This window comes from Phyllobates terribilis, unplaced genomic scaffold (genome assembly GCF_046119375.1).
Source record: "Phyllobates terribilis strain yellow unplaced genomic scaffold, ASM4611937v1 Scaffold_9__5_contigs__length_417890890, whole genome shotgun sequence".
NCBI lineage: Eukaryota > Metazoa > Chordata > Amphibia > Anura > Dendrobatidae > Phyllobates > Phyllobates terribilis.
The window spans coordinates 67,751,156-67,767,684 of record NW_027362769.1 but is presented as its reverse complement, the minus strand read 5'-3'; positions in this window follow the sequence as shown (position 1 = coordinate 67,767,684).

The window sequence follows — 16,529 nt, the reverse complement described above, 5'->3', positions numbered from 1 at the left end:
CGAAGTATTTTTAAACTTCAGTGGAATTCCGAGAACAATGGAAGAGTTCCAAAGCATATTTAAACTTCAGCGGAATTCCGGGAAAAATGGAAGAGTTCCGAAGCATTTTTAAACTTCAGCAGAATTCCGAGAACAAGGGAAGAGTACCGAAGCATTTTTAAACATCAACGGAATTCCGATAAAAATGGAAGAGTTCTGAAGCATTTTTAAACGTCAACGGAATTCCAAGAACAATGGAAGAGTTACGAAACATTTTTAAACTTCAGCAGAATTCAGGGAACCATGGAAGAGTTCCAAAGCATTTTTAAACTCCAGCAGATTTCCAAGAACAATGGAGGAGTTCCAAAGCATTTTTAAATATCAGCAGAATTCCGCAAACAATTGAAGAGTTCCGAAGCATTTTTAAACGTCAATGAAATTCCAAGAACAATGGTAGAGTTCCGAAGCATTTTTAAACGTCAGCGGCATTGCGAAAACAATGGAAGAGTTCTGAATCATTTTTAAACTTCAGCAGAATTCCGAGAACAATGGAAGATTTCCGAAGCATTTTTAAACTTCAGCTGAATTCCGAGAACAATGGTAGAGTTCCAAAGCATTTTTAAACATCAGCGAAATACCAATAACAATGGAAGAGTTCTGAAGCATTTTTGAACGTCAACGGAATTCCGAGAACAATGGAAGAGTTGCAAAGCATTTTTAAACTTCAGCGGAATTTCGAGAACAATGGAAGAGTTCCGAAGCATTTTTAAACTTCAGAGGAAGTCCGAGAACAATGGAAGAGTTCCAAAGCATTTTTAAACGTCAGCGGAATTCCGAGAACAATGGAAGAGTTCCGAAGCATTTTTAAACTTCAGCAGAATTCCGAGAACAAAGGAAGAGTTCAGAAGCATTTTTAAACATCAGCGAAATTCTGAGAACAATGGAAGAGTTCCAAGCATTTTTAAACTTCAGCAGAATTCCGAGAACAATGGAAGAGTTCCGAAGCATTTTTAAACTTCAACAGAATTCCGAGAACAATGGAAGAGATCTGAAGCATTTTTAAACGTCAGCGGAATGCCGATAACAATGGAAGAGTTCTGAAGCATTTTTAAACGTCAACGGAATTCCGATAACAATGGAAGAGTTCGGAAGCATTTTTGAACTTCAGCAGAATTCCGAGAACAATGGAAGAGTTCCGAAGCATTTTTAAACTTCAGCATAATTCCGGGAACAATAGAAGAGTTCCGAAGCATTTTTAAACGTCAGCGGAATTCCGAGAACAATGGAAGAGTTCCGAAGCATTTTTAAGCATCAGCGGAATTCTGAGAACAATGGAAGAGTTCCAAGCATTTTTAAACTTCAGCAGAATTCCGAGAACAATGGAAGAGTTCCGAAGCATTTTTAAACTTCAACAGAATTCCGAGAACAATGGAAGAGATCTGAAGCATTTTTAAACGTCAGCGGAATACCGATAACAATGGAAGAGTTCCGAAGTATTTTTAAACTTCAGTGGAATTCCGAGAACAATGGAAGAGTTCCAAAGCATATTTAAACTTCAGCGGAATTCCGGGAACAATGGAAGAGTTCCGAAGCATATTTAAACTTCAGCAGAATTCCGAGAACAAGGGAAGAGTACCGAAGCATTTTTAAACATCAACGGAATTCCGATAAAAATGGAAGAGTTCTGAAGCATTTTTAAACGTCAACGGAATTCCAAGAACAATGGAAGAGTTACGAAACATTTTTAAACTTCAGCAGAATTCAGGGAACCATGGAAGAGTTCCAAAGCATTTTTAAACTCCAGCAGATTTCCAAGAACAATGGAGGAGTTCCAAAGCATTTTTAAATATCAGCAGAATTACGCAAACAATTGAAGAGTTCCGAAGCATTTTTAAACGTCAATGGAATTCCAAGAACAATGGTAGAGTTCCGAAGCATTTTTAAACGTCAGCGGCATTGCGAAAACAATGGAAGAGTTCTGAATCATTTTTAAACTTCAGCAGAATTCCGAGAACAATGGAAGATTTCCGAAGCATTTTTAAACTTCAGCTGAATTCCGAGAACAATGGAAGAGTTCCAAAGCATTTTTAAACATCAGCGAAATACCAATAACAATGGAAGAGTTCTGAAGCATTTTTGAACGTCAACGGAATTCCGAGAACAATGGAAGAGTTGCAAAGCATTTTTAAACTTCAGCGGAATTTCGAGAACAATGGAAGAGTTCCGAAGCATTTTTAAACTTCAGAGGAAGTCCGAGAACCATGGAAGAGTTCCAAAGCATTTTTAAACGTCAGCGGAATTCCGAGAACAATGGAAGAGTTCCGAAGCATTTTTAAACTTCAGCAGAATTCCGAGAATAATGCAACAGTTCCGAAGCATTTTTAAACATCAGCGGAATTCCGAGAAGCATTTTTCAACTTCATCGGATTTCCAAGTTAAATGTAAGAGTTCCGAAGCATTTTTAAACTTCAGCGGAAATCCGGGATCAACGGAAGAGTTCCAAAGCATTTTTAAACTTCAGCAGAATTCCGAGAACAATGGGATAGTTCCGAAGCATTTTTAAACGACAGCGGAATTCCGAGAACAATGGAAGAGTTCCGGAGCATTTTTAAACTTCAACAGAATTCCGAGAACAATGGAAGAGATCTGAAGCATTTTTAAACGTCAGCGGAATACCGATAACAATGGAAGAGTTCCGAAGTATTTTTAAACTTCAGCGGAATTCCGAGAACAATGGAAGAGTTCCAAAGCATATTTAAACTTCAGTGGAATTCCGGGTACAATGGAAGAGTTCCGAAGCATTTTTAAACTTCAGCAGAATTCCGAAAACAATGGAAGAGTTACGAAGCATTTTTAAACGTCAGCGGAATTCCGAGAACAAAGGAAGAGCTCCGAAGCATTTTTAAATTTCAGCGTAATTCTGGGAACAATGGAAGAGTTCCAAAGCATTTTTAAACGTCAAATGAAATCCGAGAACAATGAAGAGTTCCGAAGCATTTTTAAACTTCAGCGGAATTCCGAGAACAATGGAAGAGTTCCGAAGCATTTTTAAACTTCAGAGGAAGTCCGAGAACAATGGAAGAGTTCCAAAGCATTTTTAAACGTCAGCGGAATTCCGAGAACAATGGAAGAGTTCCAAAGCATTTTTAAACTTCAGCAGAATTCCGAGAACAATGCAACAGTTCCAAAGCATTTTTAAACATCAGCGGAATTCCGAGAAGCATTTTTCAACTTCATCGGATTTCTAAGTTAAATGTAAGAGCTCCGAAGCATTTTTAAACTTCAGCGGAATTCCGGGATCAACGGAAGAGTTCCAAAGCATTTTTAAACTTCAGCAGAATTCCGAGAACAATGGGAGAGTTCCGAAGCATTTTTAAACGACAGCGGAATTCCGAGAACAATGGAAGAGTTCCGGAGCATTTTTAAACATCAACAGAATTCCGAGAACAATGGAAGAGATCTGAAGCATTTTTAAACGTCAGCGGAATACCGATAACAATGGAAGAGTTCCGAAGTATTTTTAAACTTCAGCGGAATTCCGAGAACAATGGAAGAGTTCCAAAGCATATTTAAACTTCAGTGGAATTCCAGGTACAATGGAAGAGTCCGAAGCATTTTTAAACTTCAGCAGAATTCCGAGAACAATGGAAGAGTACCGAAGCATTTTTAAATATCAACGGAATTCCGATAAAAATGAAAGAGTTCCGAAACATTTTTAAACGTCAACGGAATTCCAAGAACAATGGAAGAGTTACGAAGCATTTTTAAACGTCAGCGGAATTCCGAGAACAAAGGAAGAGCTCCAAAGCATTTTTAAATTTCAGCGTAATTCTGGGAACAATGGAAGAGTTCCAAAGCATTTTTAAACGTCAAATGAAATCCGAGAACAATGAAGAGTTCCGAAGCATTTTTAAACTTCAGCGGAATTCCGAGAACAATGGAAGAGTTCCAAAGCATTTTTAAACTTCAGCAGAATTCAGGGAACCATGGAAGAGTTCCAAAGCATTTTTAAACTCCAGCAGATTTCCAAGAACAATGGAGGAGTTCCGAAGCATTTTTAAATATCAACAGAATTCCGCAAACAATTGAAGAGTTCCGAAGCATTTTTAAACGTCTATGGAATTCCAAAAACAATGGTAGAGTTCCGAAGCATTTTTAAACGTCAGCGGCATTGCGAAAACAATGGAAGAGTTCTGAAGCATTTTTAAACTTCAGCGGAATTCCGAGAGCAATGGAAGAGTTCCGAAGCATTTTTAAACTTCAGCAGAATTCCGAGAACAATGGAAGAGTTCCGAAGCATTTTTAAACGTCAGCAGAATTCCGAGAACAATGGAAGAGTTCCAAAGCATTTTTAAACGTCAGCGAAATACAAATAACAATGGAAGGGTTTTGAAGCATTTTTAAATGTCAACGGAATTCCGAGAACAATGGAAGAGTTGCGAAGCATTTTTAAACTTCAGCGGATTTTCGAGAACAATGGAAGAGTTCCGAAGCATTTTTAAACTTCAGAGGAAGTCCGAGAACAATGGAAGAGTTTCAAAGCATTTTTAAACGTCAGCGGAATTCCGAGAACAATGTAAGAGTTCCGAAGCATTTTTAAACTTCAGCAGAATTCCGAGAACATTAGAAGATTTCCGAAGCATTTTTAAACGTCCGCGGAATTCCGAGAACAATGGAAGAGTTCCGAACCATTTTTAAATTTCAGTGGAATTCCGAGAACAATGGAAGAGTTCCGAAGCATTTTTAAATTTCAGCGGAATTCCGGGAAAAATGGAGGAGTTCCGAAGCATTTTTAAACTTCAGCAGAATTTCGAGAACAATGGAAGAGTTCCGAAGCATTTTTAAATGTCAGCAGAATTCCGATAACAATGGAAGAGTTCCGAAGGATTTTTAAACTTCAGCGTAATTACGGGAAAAATGAAAGAGTTCCGAATCATTTTTAAACTTCAGCGGAATTCCCAGAACAACGGAAGAGTTCCGAAGCATTTTTAAACTTCAGCAGAATTCCGAGAACAACGGAAGAGTTCCGAAGCAATTTTAAACTTCAACTGAATTACGGGAACAATGGAAGAATTCAGAAGAATTTTTAAACTTCACCGGAATTCCGAGAACAATGGAAGAGTTCCGAAGAATTTTTAAACTTCAGCAGAATTCCGATAACAATGGAAATGTTCCGGACCATTTTTAAACTTCAGCGGAAATCCGAGTACAAAGGAAGAGTTCCGAAGCATTTTTAAGCTTCAGCGGAATTCCGGTAACAATGGAAGACTTCTGAAGCATTTTTAAACGTCAGCCAAATTACGAGAACAATGGAAGAGTTCCGAAGCATTTTTAAATGTCAGCGTAATTCCGGGAACAATGGAAGAGTTCCGAAGCATTTTTAAACTTCAGCAGAATTCCGGGATCAACGGAAGAGTTCCGAAGCATTTTTAAACTTCAGCGGAATTACGAGAACAATGGAAGAGCTCCGAAGCATTTTAAATGTCAGCGGAATTCTGAGTACAATGGAAGAGTTCCAAGCATTTTTAAACTTCAGCAGAACTCCGAGAACAATGGAAGAGTTCCAAACCTTTTTAAACTTCAGCAGAATTCCGAGAACAATGGAAGAGTAACGAAGCATTTTTAAACGTCAGCGGAATACCGATAACAATGGAAGAGTTACGAAGCATTTTTAAACGTCAACGGAATTCCGAGAACAATGGAAGAGTTCCGAAGTATTTTTAAACTTCAGCGGAATTCCAAGAACAATGGAAGAGTTCCAAAGCATATTTAAACTTCAGCAGAATTCCGGTAACAATGGAAGAGTTCCGAAGCATTTTTAAACTTCAACAGAATTCCGAGAACAATGAAAGAGTACCAAAGCATTTTTAAACATCAACGGAATTCCGATAACAATGGAAGAGTTCCAAAGCATTTTTAAACGTCAACGGAATTCCAAGAACAATGGAAGCGTTGTGAAGCATTTTTAAACTTCAGCGGAATTCCGAAAACAAAGGAAGAGATCCGAAGCATTTTTAAACTTCAGCGTAATTCCGGGAACAATGGAAGAGTTCCAAAGCATTTTTAAACGTCAATGGAATTCCGAGAACAATGGAAGAGTTCCGAAGCATTTTTAAACTTCAGCGGAATTCCGAGAGCAATGGAATGGTTCCAAATCATGTTTAAACTTCAGCAGAATTCAGGGAAACATGGAAGAGTTCCAAAGCATTTTTAAACTCCAGCAGATTTCCGAGAACAATGGAGGAGTTCCGAAGCATTTTTAAATATCAGCAGAATTCCGCAAACAATTGAAAAGTTCCGAAGCATTTTTAAACGTCAATGGAATTACGAGAACAATGGTAGAGTTCCAAAGCATTTTTAAACGTTAGCGGCATTGCGAAAACAATGGAAGAGTTCTGAAGCATTTTTAAAAGTCAGCGGAATTCTGAGAACAATGGTAGAGTTCTGAAGCATTTTTAATCTTCAGCAGAATTCCGAGAACAATGGAAGAGTTGCGAAGCATTTTTAAACTGCAGCCGAATTCCGAGAACAATGGAAGAGTTCCAAAGCATTTTTAAACATCAGCAGAATTCCGATAACAATGGAAGAGTTCCAGCGCATTTTTAAACTTCAGCGGAATTCCGAGGACAAAGGAAGAGTTCCGAAGCATTTTTAAGCTTCAGCGGAATTCCGGGAACAATGGAAGACTTCTGAAGCATTTTTAAACGTCAGCCGAATTCCGAGAACAATGGAAGAGTTCCGAAGCATTTTTAAATGTCAACGGAATTCCAGGAACAATGGAAGAGTTCCGAAGAATTTTTAAACTTCAGCAGAATTCCGAGAACAATGGAAGAGTTCCGAAGCATTTTTAAATGTCAGCAGAATTCCGAGAACAATTCAAGTGTTCCGAAGCATGTTTAAATGTCAACGGAATTCCAAGAACGATTAAAGAGTTCCGAAGCATTTTTAAACATCAACGGAATTCCTAGAACAATGGAAGAGTTCCGAAGCATTTTTAAACTTCAGCGGAATTCCGAGAACAAAGGAAGAGTTGCGAAGCATTTTTAAACTTCAATGTTATTCCGAGAACAATGGAAGAGTTTCGAAGCATTTTTAAACTTCAGCGTAATTCCAGGATCAATGGAAGAGTTCCAAAGCATATTTAAACTTCAGCAGAATTCCGGTAACAATGGAAGAGTTCCGAAGCATTTTTAAACTTCAGCAGAATTCCGAGAACAATGAAAGAGTACCAAAGCATTTTTAAACATCAACGGAATTCCGATAACAATGGAAGAGTTCCAAAGCATTTTTAAACGTCAACGGAATTCCAAGAACAATGGAAGCGTTCTGAAGCATTTTTAAACTTCAGCGGAATTCCGAAAACAAAGGAAGAGATCCGAAGCATTTTTAAACTTCAGCGTAATTCCGGGAACAATGGAAGAGTTCCAAAGCATTTTTAAACGTCAATGGAATTCCGAGAACAATGGAAGAGTTCCGAAGCATTTTTAAACTTCAGCGGAATTCCGAGAGCAATGGAATGGTTCCAAATCATGTTTAAACTTCAGCAGAATTCAGGGAAACATGGAAGAGTTCCAAAGCATTTTTAAACTCCAGCAGATTTCCGAGAACAATGGAGGAGTTCCGAAGCATTTTTAAATATCAGCAGAATTCCGCAAACAATTGAAAAGTTCCGAAGCATTTTTAAACGTCAATGGAATTACGAGAACAATGGTAGAGTTCCAAAGCATTTTTAAACGTTAGCGGCATTGCGAAAACAATGGAAGAGTTCTGAAGCATTTTTAAAAGTCAGCGGAATTCTGAGAACAATGGTAGAGTTCTGAAGCATTTTTAATCTTCAGCAGAATTCCGAGAACAATGGAAGAGTTGCGAAGCATTTTTAAACTGCAGCCGAATTCCGAGAACAATGGAAGAGTTCCAAAGCATTTTTAAACATCAGCAGAATTCCGATAACAATGGAAGAGTTCCGGCGCATTTTTAAACTTCAGCGGAATTCCGAGGACAAAGGAAGAGTTCCGAAGCATTTTTAAGCTTCAGCGGAATTCCGGGAACAATGGAAGACTTCTGAAGCATTTTTAAACGTCAGCCGAATTCCGAGAACAATGGAAGAGTTCCGAAGCATTTTTAAATGTCAACGGAATTTCAGGAACAATGGAAGAGTTCCGAAGAATTTTTAAACTTCAGCAGAATTCCGAGAACAATGGAAGAGTTCCGAAGCATTTTTAAATGTCAGCAGAATTCCGAGAACAATTCAAGTGTTCCGAAGCATGTTTAAATGTCAACCGAATTCCAAGAACGATTAAAGAGTTCCGAAGCATTTTTAAACATCAACGGAATTCCTAGAGCAATGGAAGAGTTCCGAAGTATTTATAAACTTCAGCGGAATTCTGAGAACAAAGGAAGAGTTGCGAAGCATTTTTAAACTTCAACGTTATTCCGAGAACAATGGAAGAGTTTCGAAGCATTTTTAAACTTCAGCGTAATTCCAGGATCAATGGAAGAGTTCCAAAGCATGTTTAAACTTCAGCAGAATTCCGGTAACAATGGAAGAGTTCCGAAGCATTTTTAAACTTCAGCAGAATTCCGAGAACAATGAAAGAGTACCAAAGCATTTTTAAACATCAACGGAATTCCGATAGCAATGGAAGAGTTCCAAAGCATTTTTAAACGTCAACGGAATTCCAAGAACAATGGAAGCGTTCTGAAGCATTTTTAAACTTCAGCGGAATTCCGAAAACAAAGGAAGAGATCCGAAGCATTTTTAAACTTCAGCGTAATTCCGGGAACAATGGAAGAGTTCCAAAGCATTTTTAAACGTCAATGGAATTCCGAGAACAATGGAAGAGTTCCGAAGCATTTTTAAACTTCAGCGGAATTCCGAGAGCAATGGAATGGTTCCAAATCATGTTTAAACTTCAGCAGAATTCAGGGAAACATGGAAGAGTTCCAAAGCATTTTTAAACTCCAGCAGATTTCCGAGAACAATGGAGGAGTTCCGAAGCATTTTTAAATATCAGCAGAATTCCGCAAACAATTGAAAAGTTCCGAAGCATTTTTAAACGTCAATGGAATTACGAGAACAATGGTAGAGTTCCAAAGCATTTTTAAACGTTAGCGGCATTGCGAAAACAATGGAAGAGTTCTGAAGCATTTTTAAAAGTCAGCGGAATTCTGAGAACAATGGTAGAGTTCTGAAGCATTTTTAATCTTCAGCAGAATTCCGAGAACAATGGAAGAGTTGCGAAGCATTTTTAAACTGCAGCCGAATTCCGAGAACAATGGAAGAGTTCCAAAGCATTTTTAAACATCAGCAGAATTCCGATAACAATGGAAGAGTTCCGGCGCATTTTTAAACTTCAGCGGAATTCCGAGGACAAAGGAAGAGTTCCGAAGCATTTTTAAGCTTCAGCGGAATTCCGGGAACAATGGAAGACTTCTGAAGCATTTTTAAACGTCAGCCGAATTCCGAGAACAATGGAAGAGTTCCGAAACATTTTTAAATGTCAACGGAATTCCAGGAACAATGGAAGAGTTCCGAAGAATTTTTAAACTTCAGCAGAATTCCGAGAACAATGGAAGAGTTCCGAAGCATTTTTAAATGTCAGCAGAATTCCGAGAACAATTCAAGTGTTCCGAAGCATGTTTAAATGTCAACGGAATTCCAAGAACGATTAAAGAGTTCCGAAGCATTTTTAAACATCAACGGAATTCCTAGAACAATGGAAGAGTTCCGAAGCATTTTTAAACTTCAGCGGAATTCCGAGAACAAAGGAAGAGTTGCGAAGCATTTTTAAACTTCAACGTTATTCCGAGAACAATGGAAGAGTTTCGAAGCATTTTTAAACTTCAGCGTAATTCCAGGATCAATGGAAGAGTTCCAAAGCATATTTAAACTTCAGCAGAATTCCGGTAACAATGGAAGAGTTCCGAAGCATTTTTAAACTTCAGCAGAATTCCGAGAACAATGGAAGAGTACCGAAGCATTTTTAAACATCAACAGAATTCCGATAACAATGGAAGAGTTCCGAAGCATTTTTAAACATCAATGGAATTCCAAGAACAATGGAAGCGTTCCGAAGCATTTTTAAACTTCAGCGGTATTCCGAGAACAAAGGAAGAGTTCAGAAGCATTTTTAAACATCAGCGGAATTCCGAGAAGCATTTTTCAACTTCAGCGGATTTCCGAGAACAATGGAAGAGTTCCGAAGCATTTTTAAACTTCAGCGGAATTCCGGGATCAACGTAAGAGTTCCGAAGCATTTTTAAACCTCAGCGGAATTATGAGAAAAATGGAAGAGCTCCGAAGCATTTTAAATGTCAGCGGAATTCTGAGTACAATAGAAGAGTTCCAAGCATTTTTAAACTTCAGCAGAATTCCGAGAACAATGGAAGAGTTCCGAACCTTTTTAAACTTCAGCAGAATTCCGAGAACAATGGAAGAGTAACGAAGCATTTTTAAACGTCAGCGGAATTCTGAGAACAATGGTAGAGTTCTGAAGCATTTTTAAACTTCAGCAGAATTCCGAGAACAATGGAAGAGTTGCGAAGCATTTTTAAACTGCAGCCGAATTCCGAGAACAATGGAAGAGTTCAAAAGCATTTTTAAACGTCAGCAGAATACCGATAACAATGGAAGAGTTCCAAAGCATTTTTAAACGTCAACGGAATTCCGAGAACAATGGAAGTGTTGCGAGGCATTTTTAAACTTCAGCGGAATTCCGAGAACAATGGAAGAGTTCCGAAGCATTTTTAAACTTCAGTGTAATTCCGGGAACAATGGTAGAGTTCCAAAGCATTTTTAAACGTCCGCGGAATTCCGAGAACAATGGAATAGTTCCGAAGCATTTTTAAACTTCAGCGGAATTCCGGGAAAAATGAAGGAGTTCCGAAGCATTTTTAAACATCAGCGGAATTCTGAGAACAATGGAAGAGTTCCGAGCCTTTTTAAACTTCAGCAGAATTCCGAGAACAATGGAAGAGTTCCGAAGCATTTTTAAACTGCAGCAGAATTCCGAGAACAATGGAAGAGTTCCAAAGCATTTTTAAATGTCAGCAGAAATCTGAGAACAATTGAAGAGTTCCGAAGCATTTTTAAACGTCAGCGCCTTCCGACAACAATGGAAGAGTTCCGAAGCATTTTTAAACGTCAGCAGAATTCCGCTAACAATGGAAGAGTTCCGAAGCATTTTTAAACTTCAGCGTAATTCTAGGAAAAAAGGAAGAGTTCTGAGGCATTTTTAAACGTCAGCGGAATTCCGAGAACAAAGGAAGATTTCCGAAGCATATTTAAACGTCAGCAGAATTCCGAAAACAAATGAAGAGTTCCGAAGCATTTTTAAACTTCAGCTGAATTCCAGGAACAATGGAAGAATTCCGAAGCATTTTTAAACTTCAGCGGAATTCCGAGAACAATGGAAGAGTTCCGAAGAATTTTTAAACTTCAGCAGAATTCCGATAACAATGGAAGACTTCTGAAGCATTTTTAAACGTCAGCCGAATTCCGGGATCAACGTAAGAGTTCCGAAGCATTTTTAAACTTCAGCGGAATTATGAGAAAAATGGAAGAGCTCCGAAGCATTTTAAATGTCAGCGGAATTCTGAGTACAATGGAAGAGTTCCAAGCATTTTTAAACTTCAGCAGAATTCCGAGAACAATGGAAGAGTTCCGAACCTTTTTAAACTTCAGCAGAATTCCGAGAACAATGGAAGAGTAACGAAGCATTTTTAAACGTCAGCGGAATACCGATAGCAATGGAAGAGTTACGAAGCATTTTTAAACGTCAATGGAATTCCGAGAACAACGGAAGAGTTCCGAAGTATTTTTAAACTTCAGCGGAATTCCGAGAACAATGGAAGAGTTTCGAAGCATTTTTAAACTTCAGCGTAATTCCGGGATCAATGGAAGAGTTCCAAAGCATATTTAAACTTCAGCAGAATTCCGGTAACAATGGAAGAGTTCCGAGGCATTTTTAAACATCAATGGAATTCCGATAACAATGGAAGAGTTCCGAAGCATTTTTAAACGTCAACAGAATTCCAAGAACAATGGAAGAGTTCCGAAGCATTTTTAAACTTCAGCGGAATTCCGAGAACAATGGAAGAGTTCCAAAGCATATTTAAACTTCAGTGGAATTCCGGGTACAATGGAAGAGTCCGAAGCATTTTTAAACTTCAGCAGAATTCCGAGAACAATGGAAGAGTACCGAAGCATTTTTAAACATCAACGGAATTCCGATAAAAATGGAAGAGTTCCGAAACATTTTTAAACGTCAACGGAATTCCAAGAACAATGGAAGAGTTACGAAGCATTTTTAAACGTCAGCGGAATTCCGAGAACAAAGGAAGAGCTCCGAAGCATTTTTAAATTTCAGCGTAATTCTGGGAACAATGGAAGAGTTCCAAAGCATTTTTAAACGTCAAATGAAATCCGAGAACAATGAAGATTTCCGAAGCATTTTTAAACTTCAGCGGAATTCCGAGAACAATGGAAGAGTTCCAAAGCATTTTTAAACTTCAGCAGAATTCAGGGAACCATGGAAGAGTTCCAAAGCATTTTTAAACTCCAGCAGATTTCCAAGAACAATGGAGGAGTTCCGAAGCATTTTTAAATTTCAGCAGAATTCCGCAAACAATTGAAGAGTTCCGAAGCATTTTTAAATGTCTATGGAATTCCAACAACAATGGTAGAGTTCCGAAGCATTTTTAAACGTCAGCGGCATTGCGAAAACAATGGAAGAGTTCTGAAGCATTTTTAAACTTCAGCGGAATTCCGAGAGCAATGGAAGAGTTCCGAAGCATTTTTAAACTTCAGCAGAATTCCGAGAACAATGGAAGAGTTCCGAAGCATTTTTAAACGTCAGCAGAATTCCGAGAACAATGGAAGAGTTCCAAAGCATTTTTAAACGTCAGCGAAATACAAATAACAATGGAAGGGTTCTGAAGCATTTTTAAATGTCAACGGAATTCCGAGAACAATGGAAGAGTTGCGAAGCATTTTTAAACTTCAGCGGAATTTCGAGAACAATGGAAGAGTTCCGAAGCATTTTTAAACTTCAGAGGAAGTCCGAGAACAATGGAAGAGTTTCAAAGCATTTTTAAACGTCAGCGGAATTCCGAGAACAATGTAAGAGTTCCGAAGCATTTTTAAACTTCAGCAGAATTCCGAGAACATTAGAAGATTTCCAAAGCATTTTTAAACGTCCGCGGAATTCCGAGAACAATGGAAGAGTTCCGAACCATTTTTAAATTTCAGTGGAATTCCGAGAACAATGGAAGAGTTCCGAAGCATTTTTAAATTTCAGCGGAATTCCGGGAAAAATGGAGGAGTTCCGAAGCATTTTTAAACTTCAGCAGAATTTCGAGAACAATGGAAGAGTTCCGAAGCATTTTTAAATGTGAGTAGAATTTCGAGAACAATTGAAGAGTTCTAAAGCATTTTTAAACGTCAGCGCAATTCCGAGAACAAAGGAAGAGTTTCGAAGCATTTTTAAATGTCAGCAGAATTCCGATAACAATGGAAGAGTTCCGAAGGATTTTTAAACTTCAGCGTAATTACGGGAAAAATGAAAGAGTTCCGAATCATTTTTAAACTTCAGCGGAATTCCCAGAACAACGGAAGAGTTCCGAAGCATTTTTAAACTTCAGCAGAATTCCGAGAACAACGGAAGAGTTCCGAAGCAATTTTAAACTTCAACTGAATTACGGGAACAATGGAAGAATTCAGAAGAATTTTTAAACTTCACCGGAATTCCGAGAACAATGGAAGAGTTCCGAAGAATTTTTAAACTTCAGCAGAATTCCGATAACAATGGAAATGTTCCGGACCATTTTTCAACTTCAGCGGAAATCCGAGTACAAAGGAAGAGTTCCGAAGCATTTTTAAGCTTCAGCGGAATTCCGGTAACAATGGAAGACTTCTGAAGCATTTTTAAACGTCAGCCAAATTCCGAGAACAATGGAAGAGTTCCGAAGCATTTTTAAATGTCAGCGTAATTCCGGGAACAATGGAAGAGTTCCGAAGCATTTTTAAACTTCAGCAGAATTCCGGGATCAACGGAAGAGTTCCGAAGCATTTTTAAACTTCAGCGGAATTACGAGAACAATGGAAGAGCTCCGAAGCATTTTAAATGTCAGCGGAATTCTGAGTACAATGGAAGAGTTCCAAGCATTTTTAAACTTCAGCAGAACTCCGAGAACAATGGAAGAGTTCCGAACCTTTTTAAACTTCAGCAGAATTCCGAGAACAATGGAAGAGTAACGAAGCATTTTTAAACGTCAGCGGAATACCGAGAACAATGGAAGAGTTTCGAAGCATTTTTAAACTTCAGCGTAATTCCGGGATCAATGGAAGAGTTCCAAAGCATATTTAAACTTCAGCAGAATTCCGGTAACAATGGAAGAGTTCCGAGGCATTTTTAAACATCAATGGAATTCCGATAACAATGGAAGAGTTCCGAAGCATTTTTAAACGTCAACAGAATTCCAAGAACAATGGAAGAGTTCCGAAGCATTTTTAAACTTCAGCGGAATTCCGAGAACAATGGAAGAGTTCCAAAGCATATTTAAACTTCAGTGGAATTCCGGGTACAATGGAAGAGTCCGAAGCATTTTTAAACTTCAGCAGAATTCCGAGAACAATGGAAGAGTACCGAAGCATTTTTAAACATCAACGGAATTCCGATAAAAATGGAAGAGTTCCGAAACATTTTTAAACGTCAACGGAATTCCAAGAACAATGGAAGAGTTACGAAGCATTTTTAAACGTCAGCGGAATTCCGAGAACAAAGGAAGAGCTCCGAAGCATTTTTAAATTTCAGCGTAATTCTGGGAACAATGGAAGAGTTCCAAAGCATTTTTAAACGTCAAATGAAATCCGAGAACAATGAAGATTTCCGAAGCATTTTTAAACTTCAGCGGAATTCCGATAGCAATGGAAGAGTTCCAAAGCATTTTTAAACGTCAACGGAATTCCAAGAACAATGGAAGCGTTCTGAAGCATTTTTAAACTTCAGCGGAATTCCGAAAACAAAGGAAGAGATCCGAAGCATTTTTAAACTTCAGCGTAATTCCGGGAACAATGGAAGAGTTCCAAAGCATTTTTAAACGTCAATGGAATTCCGAGAACAATGGAAGAGTTCCGAAGCATTTTTAAACTTCAGCGGAATTCCGAGAGCAATGGAATGGTTCCAAATCATGTTTAAACTTCAGCAGAATTCAGGGAAACATGGAAGAGTTCCAAAGCATTTTTAAACTCCAGCAGATTTCCGAGAACAATGGAGGAGTTCCGAAGCATTTTTAAATATCAGCAGAATTCCGCAAACAATTGAAAAGTTCCGAAGCATTTTTAAACGTCAATGGAATTACGAGAACAATGGTAGAGTTCCAAAGCATTTTTAAACGTTAGCGGCATTGCGAAAACAATGGAAGAGTTCTGAAGCATTTTTAAAAGTCAGCGGAATTCTGAGAACAATGGTAGAGTTCTGAAGCATTTTTAATCTTCAGCAGAATTCCGAGAACAATGGAAGAGTTGCGAAGCATTTTTAAACTGCAGCCGAATTCCGAGAACAATGGAAGAGTTCCAAAGCATTTTTAAACATCAGCAGAATTCCGATAACAATGGAAGAGTTCCGGCGCATTTTTAAACTTCAGCGGAATTCCGAGGACAAAGGAAGAGTTCCGAAGCATTTTTAAGCTTCAGCGGAATTCCGGGAACAATGGAAGACTTCTGAAGCATTTTTAAACGTCAGCCGAATTCCGAGAACAATGGAAGAGTTCCGAAACATTTTTAAATGTCAACGGAATTCCAGGAACAATGGAAGAGTTCCGAAGAATTTTTAAACTTCAGCAGAATTCCGAGAACAATGGAAGAGTTCCGAAGCATTTTTAAATGTCAGCAGAATTCCGAGAACAATTCAAGTGTTCCGAAGCATGTTTAAATGTCAACGGAATTCCAAGAACGATTAAAGAGTTCCGAAGCATTTTTAAACATCAACGGAATTCCTAGAACAATGGAAGAGTTCCGAAGCATTTTTAAACTTCAGCGGAATTCCGAGAACAAAGGAAGAGTTGCGAAGCATTTTTAAACTTCAACGTTATTCCGAGAACAATGGAAGAGTTTCGAAGCATTTTTAAACTTCAGCGTAATTCCAGGATCAATGGAAGAGTTCCAAAGCATATTTAAACTTCAGCAGAATTCCGGTAACAATGGAAGAGTTCCGAAGCATTTTTAAACTTCAGCAGAATTCCGAGAACAATGGAAGAGTACCGAAGCATTTTTAAACATCAACAGAATTCCGATAACAATGGAAGAGTTCCGAAGCATTTTTAAACATCAATGGAATTCCAAGAACAATGGAAGCGTTCCGAAGCATTTTTAAACTTCAGCGGTATTCCGAGAACAAAGGAAGAGTTCAGAAGCATTTTTAAACATCAGCGGAATTCCGAGAAGCATTTTTCAACTTCAGCGGATTTCCGAGAACAATGGAAGAGTTCCGAAGCATTTTTAAACTTCAGCGGAATTCCGGGATCAACGTAAGAGTTCCGAAGCATTTTTA